Source organism: Panthera uncia, assembly GCF_023721935.1.
Source record: "Panthera uncia isolate 11264 chromosome C1 unlocalized genomic scaffold, Puncia_PCG_1.0 HiC_scaffold_3, whole genome shotgun sequence".
In the NCBI taxonomy this organism is placed as follows: Eukaryota; Metazoa; Chordata; class Mammalia; order Carnivora; family Felidae; genus Panthera; species Panthera uncia.
In genome coordinates, this window is record NW_026057584.1 from 35,345,779 (window position 1) to 35,358,338 (window position 12,560).

Here is a 12,560-nt window from a genome sequence, read left to right on the forward strand (position 1 = left end):
ATGAATATTTTCACAAATGCAAACCATTAGGTAGGACTGGCCTTAAGCAAACCATGAAGGCAACTTCCATATGGTCCTTTGTCACCCTTGCATGGGTGAAATCTGGGCCCCTTGACCCAGATTGCTTCTTCTCTTCCTTATCAGTTTTGGGTAAGGGTCTATAAAATGATTCAACCTAAAGAACACACATCTAACAAGTTTATGTTACCACTTCCCTAGCGTTTGCATTTTAGGCCCTGCTGCTGGGCACTTTATATCTTGTTTTATTTAGTCATAACAAAACAAGCGGGTATTATTAATTTCACTTCATATATAAGAAAATGGAGATTCAGGAAGATTAAATAATTTAAATAATATAGACAGTCAATTACATAAGTCAAAACCAAGTCTTTCAAGTGACAAATTTGTCCTCTTTTTTCCGATAAACCATATTGATCTTAGGAAAGGGAGTAGAGTTTGTATAATGTAGGCTTTCACGTATTAGAGAGCAGGAAAAGAGAAGCTGTTGATATCTGAACTGCCCTTTCCAGTAGTACAGAGTCTGAAATCACACCACGAAGGCTACCTTTCTCATCTACACACGAGACCAGCCTTCCCATAGGAGACAAAGAAGTGGACGTAGCATAATTTAGGAAAAACAGCCCTATTTTTGCTTTCCTCTTCTCTTCCCAAGTTGCACATATGGTACAAATGGGACCCAGAGGCCAGTGGGGCAGCTCATTAATAAGCAGTGCTCAGTGTCATGGGTCTGGAACCAGGTAACAGCCAGTATCCAGGCAAGCTATTCAAACATCTATCAAACTGAGTTTCCTGCCCATTGCTGGCAGGTGTCGGTATTGAAGAAGCCTGGAAGGGAGCAGCAGGGGACTTACCTTTAAGGCTTGTAGCTCAGCTGCAAGACTACTGTCCTAAGAAAGCGTGGAAGTACATGATGGGACCCTTACCTAAGGCAACTTGGGATTCCTACATGAAAACGAAAAGCAGGGACTTGGGAATGAAGGAGACAAAGTGAAATCTGGGGCACAAAGTGAAAATGTGGTACCCAAGAATGAGGCTGAGCTCTGGCTTCCTAGGCAAACTGCAGGGCTGATCCCATGGAGAGTCCCTAAGGTACATACGCAAGGGAGTGGCAACCCTCCTGCAAAGAGCCTACACTGGTCCCACACCCTGCAGATGGGGGAACAATAACCACATCGACTTGGTCGCCATTTTTCTCAGGCCCTTTTCTGTACATATATGACTTACAAACTTTTCTTTTTAGCACATGAAACTTTCTCCATTTGTAGACTAATGCCTAATAAGTAGACACAAATAAAAACAACTGCTCAAAGGGATTCTCCCCTGAAATGAAGGGCTTAACAGAATAATCTGCAAAAGACCAGGAGAGAAGGCACTGAGTCACTCTGCCTATCAGACTTCGCTGGAATCCGATCCTGCTGAACCTTTATCATGATAGTTATGGTTTCTTCCCCTCACCTCCAGGTATCTCCCTCTTGCTCCAACTCGATAAGCTCTGGTTTCTATCACTGGTTGGCTTTTCCACTGTGAAAACATAAAGCTTGGTGTATCTCCTAGGACACCGTATATTATCTTCTGGGTCTTTCTGACCACCCTCATGCCCTTAGCCTTTTGGGCCAACTGATCCACAGACTGCTGCTGTTAGTATCTTAAGTGCTTTACCAACAGTTGTTTGGCACATCACTTTGTTTGATGCACAATGACTCTATAGCACACATATTGTTAAGGCTCAAGACCTACTGGTTCATTAGTTTGTTCAGAATTCCAGAGCTAGACAGTGGGGAAGCTGGGCCTTGGCCCACCAGAAGGGATCAATGGCAGGATGGGGCATCTCAGAGACCTGGGCAAGGCTCCCGGTGCTCCACCTGGTGCCACACAAGCTGAAGGCTTCTCAGGAATGTGACTCGACCTGCCCTTCCCCGGCTCCTACAGTTTATCTCAAATCTTCCCTCTACTACACAAGTATCCCTGCTTCTCACTCCTGACAGCGACTGGGTAGGCTAGGGAGACAGATGTGCTTTAATCATGATTTCAGCACTGTGCACATTGTATGCATGACTCCTGGCTGTAGCTTTCACAATCTGTTTCTTTGATTCCGAATCTTATCTAAAGCACTTTGTATCTCTGGATTTAAGAAACTGAGCAATTGCTGCTTCTCTATATCTGTAGGGTTGACTTAATCATTCAACAAGCTCATGGGCTTGGCTCATACAGGATGTATCTCCTGGGAATGAGGAGATGTTCTGTAACAATGCTGTCCAACAGAACTATAATAAGAGCCACACAGGCAATTTAAACGTTTCTAGTAGCCATGTTAAAAAAAAGGTAAAGATAAATATGTGAAGCTAATTTTAATAATATATTTTATTTAAACTACTATATTCAAAATATTACTGTTTCATTAAGTAACCAATATTTAAATCTTTTAATGAGATACTTTACATCTTTTTCTCATATACAGTCTTTGAACTGTGGTGTATTTTACTCTCACAAAACATCTCACATTATTTCAAGTGCTCCACAGCCACATGCAGCTAGTGGCTACAGTACTGGCTAGCATAGTTCTATAATCTCTTCTCTGTTCCCATCTTTCCTCTCATTTCTTTCCTGTAACAACTCGTTTCCTCTAGTAAGGATGCCATGGGCAGGGGCAGGGACCAGGATCGTTAGAGAAGACTTTGATACACACACGAAGGGAGAGCCCAGATCACAAAGGAGCTTTTGTGCCATGCTAGGAAGCTTAGATTTTATCCTGGAGACTGCTTCTCCGACTCTGCTGAAGGATTTTAAGCAGCAGAGAGTCGTGACCAAATCTGCCTTTTAGAAAGGCAGCAGTGTGGGGAATGGATTGGAGGCAGGCCAAGCAGAAGGCAGAGGCCAGTTATGAGGCCACTGCAGTAATCCTCAAGGGAAGTGATGAGGGCCTAGACCAAAGCAGTAATGGTGGTAGTGGTCTTGACAGGTCAGGGCAGATTCCAATGAGATTGAGAGATATGGCTTCTCCAGGCCTTGGTGATCAATGAAATGTAGGGGTTGTGGAAGAGGGAGGAATCTAGAACGACTCCCAGATTTAAAAACTGGTGAAGTGGGTTTCATTGACTGAGAGAGAAAATACATTAGGAATATGCTGTAAATGGAAAGCAGGAGAGAGGAATGCCTCAGAAAACAAGTGGACAAAGTTTCAAAGAGCAGAGAGTAATCACAAAGGCACACAAGTCAAAAATCAGAAGAGAATCCTAGACAAAGGATCTGCCAGTTTGAAGGTCAGAGGTGGTCATCGTGAGAGGACAGGACTGTAGGGGTTTGGAGAGAAAGGGGAAAAAGGGATGTGCAGTTACTGTGTAAGAACAAGTCCTTCTGACAACAGCAATGGGATGGAACACAACCAGACCAAGAGGGAAGGGGCCAAGGGGATTTTGCTCGTCCTGTCTTCTGTTTTTATAAAAGATGAGAAGACTTGCGCGTGTTAATGCGCTGAAAGAAAAGGTTGGTTGAGACCCTGAAGAAAAGAGAGATAATGGAACAAGGTCCCTGAGGAAGCAAGAAGGGATGTTGTCCAGAGAGATTAGTCTCCGACTAAAGATAATAAAGGGAAGAAAAGGTGTGATGAGGAAGAACCTGCCATTTGTAAGGAAGATATAACATTACCATTGCAAAACTATTTTTCTTTATTTAGAAATAGAAATGAAATACAATTTTAAAAATATGTATTTATTTTTGAGAGAGACAGGTGTGAGTGGGAGAGGGGCAGAGGGACAGAGGGAGACACAGAATCCGAAGCAGGTTCCAGGATCTGACCTGTCAGCATAGAGCCCAATGCGGGACTCGAAGTCAAGAGCCAAGAGATCATGACCTGAGCCGAAGTCTGACATTTAACCAACTGAGCCACCCATGCACCCCAAATTACACAGGAAGGCTTTTTAAAAATAGTCCTACATATCATGTAGAAAATCAGATAAATACTGAGCACAGAAGTCACTAGTTTCCTGGAGCCCGAGATTTGTGGTCTTGGTATACTACCAAGCCTTTTGCATACCTTTGGGCTCTAACTAAATCACCTCAGGTTACTCAGGAGAGCCAGAGCAGTTGTTTATAGTTTGTGGCCTCTCTGGTTGGTCAGTGTCTGTGCTGAACTGATAGGTAAACATTTCAGTATCACCACGCATTACCTGGCAGAGCGGTGTAAGAAAAAAAGCAGTGTAAGAAAGAGCGGTGTGGGGGTGAGACACCAAACAGACTCTCCTGCAACTTATCAACGATGCAGATTCAATCAAATTATGTAACTTTCCTGACTTCGGTGTCTCCCTCTTTTAAAAGGTACATAATCTATACCTTGCAAGATAACCCTGAGGTTTAAATGAGATAATCAATAAGTGATACCTATCATGATGGTGATAATTGTATTCACTTTGTTCTGAATTTCTAGCATTGGGCTCTGCTGCTGCTGAATCTGTGCTTTGCAACAATCAACATCTTAATCCCTAAGGAGAATTAAACCACCAATCCTACTGTTAGGAAGGGTCCTTAAAAATCCCAATGGCCGTCTGGGGACGCCTGGGTGGGTCAATCAGTTGAGCGTCCAACTCTTGATTTTGGCTCAGGTCATGATCTCCCGGTTCGTGGGATCGAGCCCTGCATCGGGCTCTATGCTGACAGTATGGAGCCTGCTTGAGATTTTCTCTCCCTCTCTCTCTGTCCCTCCCCAGCTTGCTTGTGCACGTGTTCTCTCTCTCTCTCTCTCTCTCTCTCTCTCTCTCAAAATAAATAAACTTAAAAAAAATCCTAATGGTCATCTGATGTTTGTGTCCTTTCTTCATCATGATACATACTCAGTCTCAGCCCTCAAACGCAGGGGTGACATCTGCTCTACACCTAACTCACTACTCAACCTTTCTAGGCTTCAATATTGCTCTTCAGTAAGGCAGGGGTAGTAAAAGTATGTACTTCAGAGCACTGTTTTGAGGAAAAAAGGAGATAGGGCATGTATTTAAATGAGACACTACGTATTATAGCATGTGCTTGAATACATTTAGTCATGTGGGGCTTAGCCACCTCATGAAATAGCACAATCTCATAATAGGACCACCTTTCTTACACTGACCCCAAATCTGTCTTCCCTGAAACGTAAACCCATTGGTCCAAGTTTTACAGCTCATGGGAATACTTCTACAGAATCAGAACTAGGGTTCTGTATAACAGTATGTTTACTCATTCATTGAGCTCTGCTGGATGCACTGGGCAGTGTCTCACAGATGGCTGGCTACTTGAGATCACAATCAGGGCAGACCTCTCCCCGTATGTAGAGCACTATCAAAGTTTCAACCTTCAGCTGTGTCTCCATAATGCAGGAGACCTTTTTGAGCATTCTGAGCAAGTTGGATGCTACCCAGGAATGCACTGGTTATACTGCTTACAAGATTTATTTTGTGCTTTATGTCATGGTCAGTTCAGCACTTGGCACCAAAAGTAATTATTGCAGGGATCTGTAGATGCTTTAAGTTTCATTATTGAACGCTGCAGCCCACCAATGCCCAGGAGAGCTCTGGTGGGATTTCAGCTTAGGAGCAGTGGCAGGGTAAAAGAATACTGATACTGGACTCAGAACTCTAGAATAGGCCTGCCCTTCCCTACCCCCACACCCAGCCACCATTCCCTTACCCCTGTACTCCCAATGATAGCTACTGAACTCTTGCAATAAACAACTCAAGATCCCCACCATATCCCAGGAAAGGAAATTTTCCCTTCTGAGCTCTCTTAGACCTTTGTTTCTGGGATACATTTGTCATTTCTCCTGTTAGACTATAAACTCCTTCCTGGCAAAAAAAACAGTGTCTTGTACAAGGTGAGTCTTATTGGAAGTTTGAAGAATTTAATTTTGTCCTGAACACAGTATGATGGGTGCCAACTCTTCCCTACCTTACCTTTCATCCCTGCTTGAATCCCCAGATGATTTTTTTTAATTTACAAGGAAGTTTTAAAATGAAAAAGGTTGGGCAGTCCTGTGATACAGTCTGGGATTTTATGGCCGATTAGCTGAACTTTTATTTAACTGAGAACTCTAGCCTAATTGTTTTATGTATAAAATACTGGCATAAAGCCTGAATACTTTTATTTTTTGCTCACTACTGGGACCCATCACTCCACCTTAAAATAACGACAGCCTCCTTAATTCCAACTCACAACTGCCAGCCTCCATCATTATCTCAAGACTGGAAAATGCCGAGGCCTCAGAATCTCACAGCTGATGAATGGAGAGGCTGATTAGAACCACAGAAGAAAAATGGGAAAAACTCCTTGACAGATGCCTCCTTCAAATGCCTCTCCCTTTTATTCAATGTCAACATTAATTTCTATGTTAACAAATATTTATTGAGGTCATGACTAGGTGTCAAGCTGCAAGCTAGGCTCTGGGGACACAATGGTGAGCAGTACACAGGCAATATCAAAGCCCACTATTTAGAAAAAATTCACCCTTATGGCTTATTGACTCCACTGGTATACTTATCAAGAGCTTCCTATGCCAAAGCCCATAGACGGTTAAAGGATAGCATGCAAGTTAGAACAGTGCCCTCAAGGAACTTTCAGTCTAGTTGGAAAAGCAAGAATTAAGCATACAAGAGTACCGGAGAGTACCTGGTGGTCTAAAGGGATGGTGTGGACAAAAGAGCAGAAGAAGAAGAAACCAGTGAGTAACATGATCAGGCTGACTTTAACTGGGAGATGGTTGTTAGGTTAGAGGAAAAAGGAAAAAAAAATGTTCTAAAAAGCAGAGCATGAACAAAAGGGTACAAAGTCATCTTAGAAGGGCAGTGAGATCCGATTACCAGGAATAGAAGGTTCATGTTGGAAAGGACTAGAAAATAAACTTGGTAAACCAAATTTGGGCAAGACTGTAAAGTACATTCAAACCAGGTTGAGAGGTGGAATAAAGGCAAGGGCATGGAAAGTATATGAACTAGTGGAAAGAGTACTGGCTTTAGAATCAGATAAACCTGAGGTCAACACGCCTTCCAGCGAGACAATCCTTGGAGAGGAGTTCTAAGGAGAAGAGTTTAGGAAGGCTGATGTGGTGGGAGCACACAGAGTGGGGAGAACTCAATTAGTGAGAGACCAAGGTACAGCTCACTCTAATCATCCTAGAACAGAGATGGCCTGGGCTATCCAGGAGAGTGAGGAATGCAGAGGAGATATGGGGACCGGTTCGGAGACACTATTAAAAAGGAAAAGTTAACAGAACTTGATGCACAGTATGAAAGATGGAGGAGCCAGAGGATGGTCCCTGGGTCTCAAGTCCAGGTGACAAAGAGAATGCCGAGTATCAAGGAACATCTTCTCATTGTGAAAAGAATAGGTTTAGCAAAGAATACAAAAACTTTGTATCAGGCATGCAGCCTTTAGTCTGACAGCAGGACATCCGCCATGAAAAGTCTACTAAACAGGTGCATAAATGGGAACAGAGTTTGTGTCTATACTAGAGACAAAAATTTGCATGCATAAATGGGAACAGAGTTTGTGTCTATACTAGAGACAAAAATTTGCATGCTATACAAATAGGTAACACCATCATATTTAAGAAAAACATTTTTGAAGTTTTTATTTATTTAAGTAATCTCTAAACCCAACGTGGGGCTCAAACTCACAACCCTGAGATCCAAAGTCACATGCTCCTCTGACTGAACCAGCCAGGCACCCCAAGTTTAAGAATTTTTTATTAGTGGGGCGCCTGGGTGGCGCAGTCGGTTAAGCGTCCGACTTCAGCCAGGTCACGATCTCGCGGTCGGTGAGTTCGAGCCCCGCGTCTGGCTCTGGGCTGATGGCTCAGAGCCTGGAGGCTGCTTCCAATTCTGTGTCTCCCTCTCTCTCTGCCCCTCCCCCGTTCATGCTCTGTCTCTCTCTCTGTCCCAAAAATAAATAAAAAACGTTGAAAAAAAAAGAATTTTTTATTAGAAAATAAAAATACTAGCTGTTAAACAAAAATAATGGAAACGACATAAATAGTAGAGAGAAACACATCTTCACAGACTATTATTCTTAGCTATGGTACTTAGGGGATCCTATCCATTACAACACTGAACGAATAAACTGGAGAAATATGGCATATGGCCTATTTACATAACAAGCATCACAACTCCAAATTAGCCATTTTGATGTGTCAAGGAAATAACACCTTCATAGCAGACTACTTCAAAAAAAGGAAAGAAAAAAGAAAGGTTTGTTTTTCCTCTATAATTATGTGTACTTGGTCTTTAACTGTTTGTGTCATGAAAATCATATTTTAATTGTGTGATTACACTCTAAGGCATAACAGTGATGGAATGAATTGATTAGCTGAATTATGCACAATCATTCAAAAATCAATAAACAGCCTCCATCACTTAAGTCTTTCCATATTATGTATCTTCCCTCATGTCCTGTGCCACGCTTATAAAAGTGGCTATTCTGCGCACAAAAATTGTAACAGACATATGATATAATTATCACAGTCAGGAAAGGGTCTACAGAACAGGACAGGGCAGTGAGCAGGCAATATCTTTCTACTGCATACAAAACCCACTCCACTTTTATCATGTGGCCAGACAGGTGGCGGCAGCCTGGATCTTACTACCAGCAACCTCAACTTCTTCCATTTTATCAAAACTGTAACCAAAAGTTCTTGTCCTAGCTCACATCATGAGATGCTGATTCAAATTATGTAAAGAAAATAGAATAAAGACCACCAAGGCGCCTTTCACACATATGCCATAAGTGAAAATTCATTGTTAATGACAGGACCATTCTATGATCACAGACTGAGAAACTGATAAAACTTAGAACCAAAAATGAGACATCTCTAAAGCTTAACTTCTTACGGTATTTCTATCTGCACAGCAAAATTGATCTAGGAGATGCTTCCGACTGGCAGCACTTCAAAGACTGCAATGGTGTGGCCTAAGCATTTTCTTTCCCTGATCATCATGAGGTGGTGGAACAGCTTCACAAGCCCATAGATACCCATCCCCACAATGGCCACTTGAAAACCAGTGGGGACACAGAAGCAAATCAATTTAAGACTTTCACTAGGGAGCTCCCTAAAACAACGTAAATACAAAAGGAGTCTCGACTGTCTAAATTAGTACGTTAAACTAATTGATCCCTAGGAAATAATTTAATATTTTTAGAGGCAGGGATTAAAGAAAGAAAAAAGGAGCATATTACTCCTTTCCCAGATGTCGAGTTTTTACTATGCTCTTAAATATTCTTTGCATTCAAGTCATTTGTATTTTTATGCAAATTATCTTTGGGGCTAGTCGTGTGTGTGTGTGTGTGTGTGTGTGTGTGTAAAGCCACACAGATACAGAATTTGATATATTTTACATTCTATTCCTTCATAAAATAGGTTTTAACAAAGCTTGAGTTTAATCCAAAACACTAATTAGAGATTGCAGCAATGTTTGCTTTGTTTAAATAGAAAATCATTTCCAAAGTTGATTTTGCCCAAGTTAAAGATCCAATAAATATTAACATACACAGATATTTAACAGTACAGTTACTTGTTAAAACTGCCCCCATGCATGCAACACACTGCTTTCTGGTTTAATGATACAGTTTTATAAAGCCAATGAAATACTTTATCCAGAAGGCAACCTTAGTCTTTATTTTCAGAGAATCTTTCACAATAATTGGATTTGCTACTTGAATATTTTCTTTTTCAGAATGAAGCAATTTCTGACTTCCTGTCCTCTTTTTTCCCTGCCATATTGCACATCTGCTTAATCTCCAGAAAATAAAATCAATCAGAATGGCAATGAATTGTTGCTCTAAGACCAACTAAAACCATGTCATAAAGGTCACACGACCATACTCTTTCAAATACTGGAATAAGCCTTTTCCTCTGCATAGGTTCTAAAATGTGAGTCTTTTTTTTTTTTTTTTTTTTTACTTTTGAGAGGACTAGTAAAGTTAACATAACATTTAATTTTTTTAAATAAGTGAAAAATATTACATATAACATTTCACGTAAAGAAAGAGGCTGTGTTTGAAGTTCAAGGTTTTTCACTAGTTCTCAAGCTACAGATTCTGTAATACACTGAAAAGAAAATGCTGTACCGAAAGAATCTTTACAGCGTCAGGTCTCCAAAACCTTGACATCCGCTGAAACCAGGACTGCTGGGAACTGAAAGCTCACGAAGTTCACAAACACACACACCCCAACCCCCCAAGAACGGGAAGCCTCCACTTGCGAAGATGTGAAGCCTCGGTAGCATCTCGGTCCAGGTGAAGTCTCAGCCCTTCACCTCCTACGTCTGCAGTAAGTATTAACAACCCAACACGGTGCGAGCGAGCAGGGCCGATCTTCTGAGACACGCAAAGTCTAGCGTGCTGAGGGCGCGAAGAACGCTCTCCGCGTTTCTGAAACAACTGACGCCTTGGGCTTCAGTCCGCCGCCGCCGCCGCCGGATCCGAGCCCCGGACGCCGCCTGCGGACTCCGGGTCCACAAGCCCGGACGCGGCGGCGCGACCGCTCTGTCCCGCGGCCGGGTCGCCCGGCGTCTGCCCGCGTCACCCCGCCTGCCATCGCGACGACTTCGCGGCCACCGCATCCCGCTCCCGCCGGGCGCCGGAACGCGGTCGAGGGTGGGCCGGTCCCGGCTGAGGCGGGCAGCTCCGCGGCTCCGAGCGAGGGAGGAGGGCGGCGGGTGGCCGTGGGTCTCACTCCGCCCCGTGAGTGGAAGGGGGCGCTCGCGCCGGGGAGGGCCGGCGAGGGACCGCGGCCGATTCAGATCCGGGGCGGGCGGGTCCACGTCGGAGCGCGGCGGCCACACGCTCGCCCTGGGCGCGTAAATGTGCGCCGGACCCGGCACCTCCTCCCGCCCGCCGGCTCGTTCGCTCGCGCCGGCCTGAGAAAGGAAGGACGGCGACCTCCGCGTCCGGTCTGTGCCGCCAGCCCGCGTCGGCGCCGAGCGGGGGCCACACCCAGCGCCCCGAGAGGCGGCGGGGGCTGGGCGGCCCAGGCTGCGGAACGCTCGGCCCGGGCCGAGCCTCCGTCCCGGCCGCCCAGGCCCCGCCGCGTCCGCCTGAGCCCCGCATCCCGGTCCGGGCCCGGCGCGCGGGGAGGGGGGGTCCCGGGCGGCGGCGGCCGCGAGTCCCGGGCTTACCTCTGTGCCGAGCGTTGGTCGCTCTGTCCCGGGCCGGGAGACGGCGGCCGGGGGCGCGGTCGCCGGGGGAGGCGCAGCGGCAGTAGCGGCCCCTGCGGCGCGGAGGGCGGGCCGAGCGGGAGCCGCTGCCTGGGCCGCGCGCCGTCCGGAGCTCGCCCCGCGCTGCCGGCGCTCGCGGCGGAGGGCGCAGCCAGCTCGGCCCCCGGACTGGATTCCTTCACTGACACAACTCCGGATCGGCCCGCTCCACGCAGGGACACTCCCGCCCCTCGCAGGCTGCTCCCGCCCGCCGGCCGACCGGTCAGCCCGCCCCTCAGTGTCACTCACCCAGGCGCACACACCCCGAGCCGGCGCCCCTCGCTCCCGCTCGCACACACAGCGCGCTGCTCACGCCTCTCTCGGGTTTTGTATCCGCTCACACGCACGTTCTGACACAGATGCCTTCCCTCCACACGCCCTCCCTAGCTCCTTTTCCCACCCCACTTTCTAGAAGAATCCCCGTACAGCTTCCGCACTTTGCTTGCTTGCCCCACACCTACCTCCTCGCCTCTCCCCAATCCTCCACCTCACTTAAACTGCCCCTGCTATTCAAAGATTTTGTCACAACCCGCACGTGTTGCAGGAGAGTCGTCCTCCCACACGAGGGAAAATGAACTTTGCTCCCCCCAGCACTATCTACAAATGCAGGATGCTTCTCCTTTTAGAAGGTAGTAATGCTTTCTGGTGCTGGGCCAAGCTCAAAATGTAAACAAAGATAGCAGATTTCGAAATGACCTGAAGAACTAACTAGGTGCTCAAAAAGTACCGGGGCTCTGGTCTGTCCTTAGAAACCCTGCTAACCCGGAGTGTTCCCGCCGCTTCCTTTCCTTCTTGTTCACAATGGGCTCCTGGAGGATGGGTTACTCTAACGTGTGTAATAACCAAGTTCCAGATAGACACCTGGGCATCCGTCCACGGATTTGTACCTGGGAGTACAGTAGTCGGGAGAGTAAAGGCAGTTTCTCAATCATTATTCATGATGGAAGCACTTTAGATAACACACCTCTTCCAGAGGCAGTAGAGTGAAATGCAGGCAGCGCTCCAATTGAGTTTATTTTTTAAAAATGGTGACTTCTTAGCCTCCCGTATTCTCAATACTAGTAACTGTTTCTCAACGGTTCTTTGGATGTCAAAGCCCCTTAACAAATTTCAGACCAGGGGTAGTTATGTATCTCACACTCCGAACTCCTAAGGGGTCCCTGAGTGTATAGCAGAATGGTACATCTTCTGCTCTTTAGGAATTCATAATTTGATATAAAATCTAACACCTTTCCGGTAAAGTTCAAGTCTGCTAACATTATGTGCCTCTGTTGACAAAGCACAGCCATAATAAATAGAGGAGTTAAAAGTACAGGAACTCATTTTCTT

General features: G+C 45.5%; 1 protein-coding gene across 4 annotated transcripts in view; it reads right to left on the reverse strand.

Moving 5' to 3' along the window:
- The window catches only part of SPATS2L (spermatogenesis associated serine rich 2 like), a 166,406-nt gene extending 154,434 nt beyond the window's left edge, over nucleotides 1-11,972 (reverse strand). Inside the window, exon 1 of one of the 4 annotated variants that reach the window (XM_049615912.1) lies at nucleotides 11,693-11,972. The gene's annotated coding sequence lies outside the window, so the exon portion shown is untranslated. Of the gene's footprint in view, nucleotides 1-11,153; nucleotides 11,428-11,480; nucleotides 11,608-11,692 lie in introns of those variants that run through there. The other 3 variants (XM_049615913.1, XM_049615918.1, XM_049615917.1) reach the window with 3 other exon arrangements.
- Between the last annotated feature and the right edge of the window lie 588 nt (nucleotides 11,973-12,560).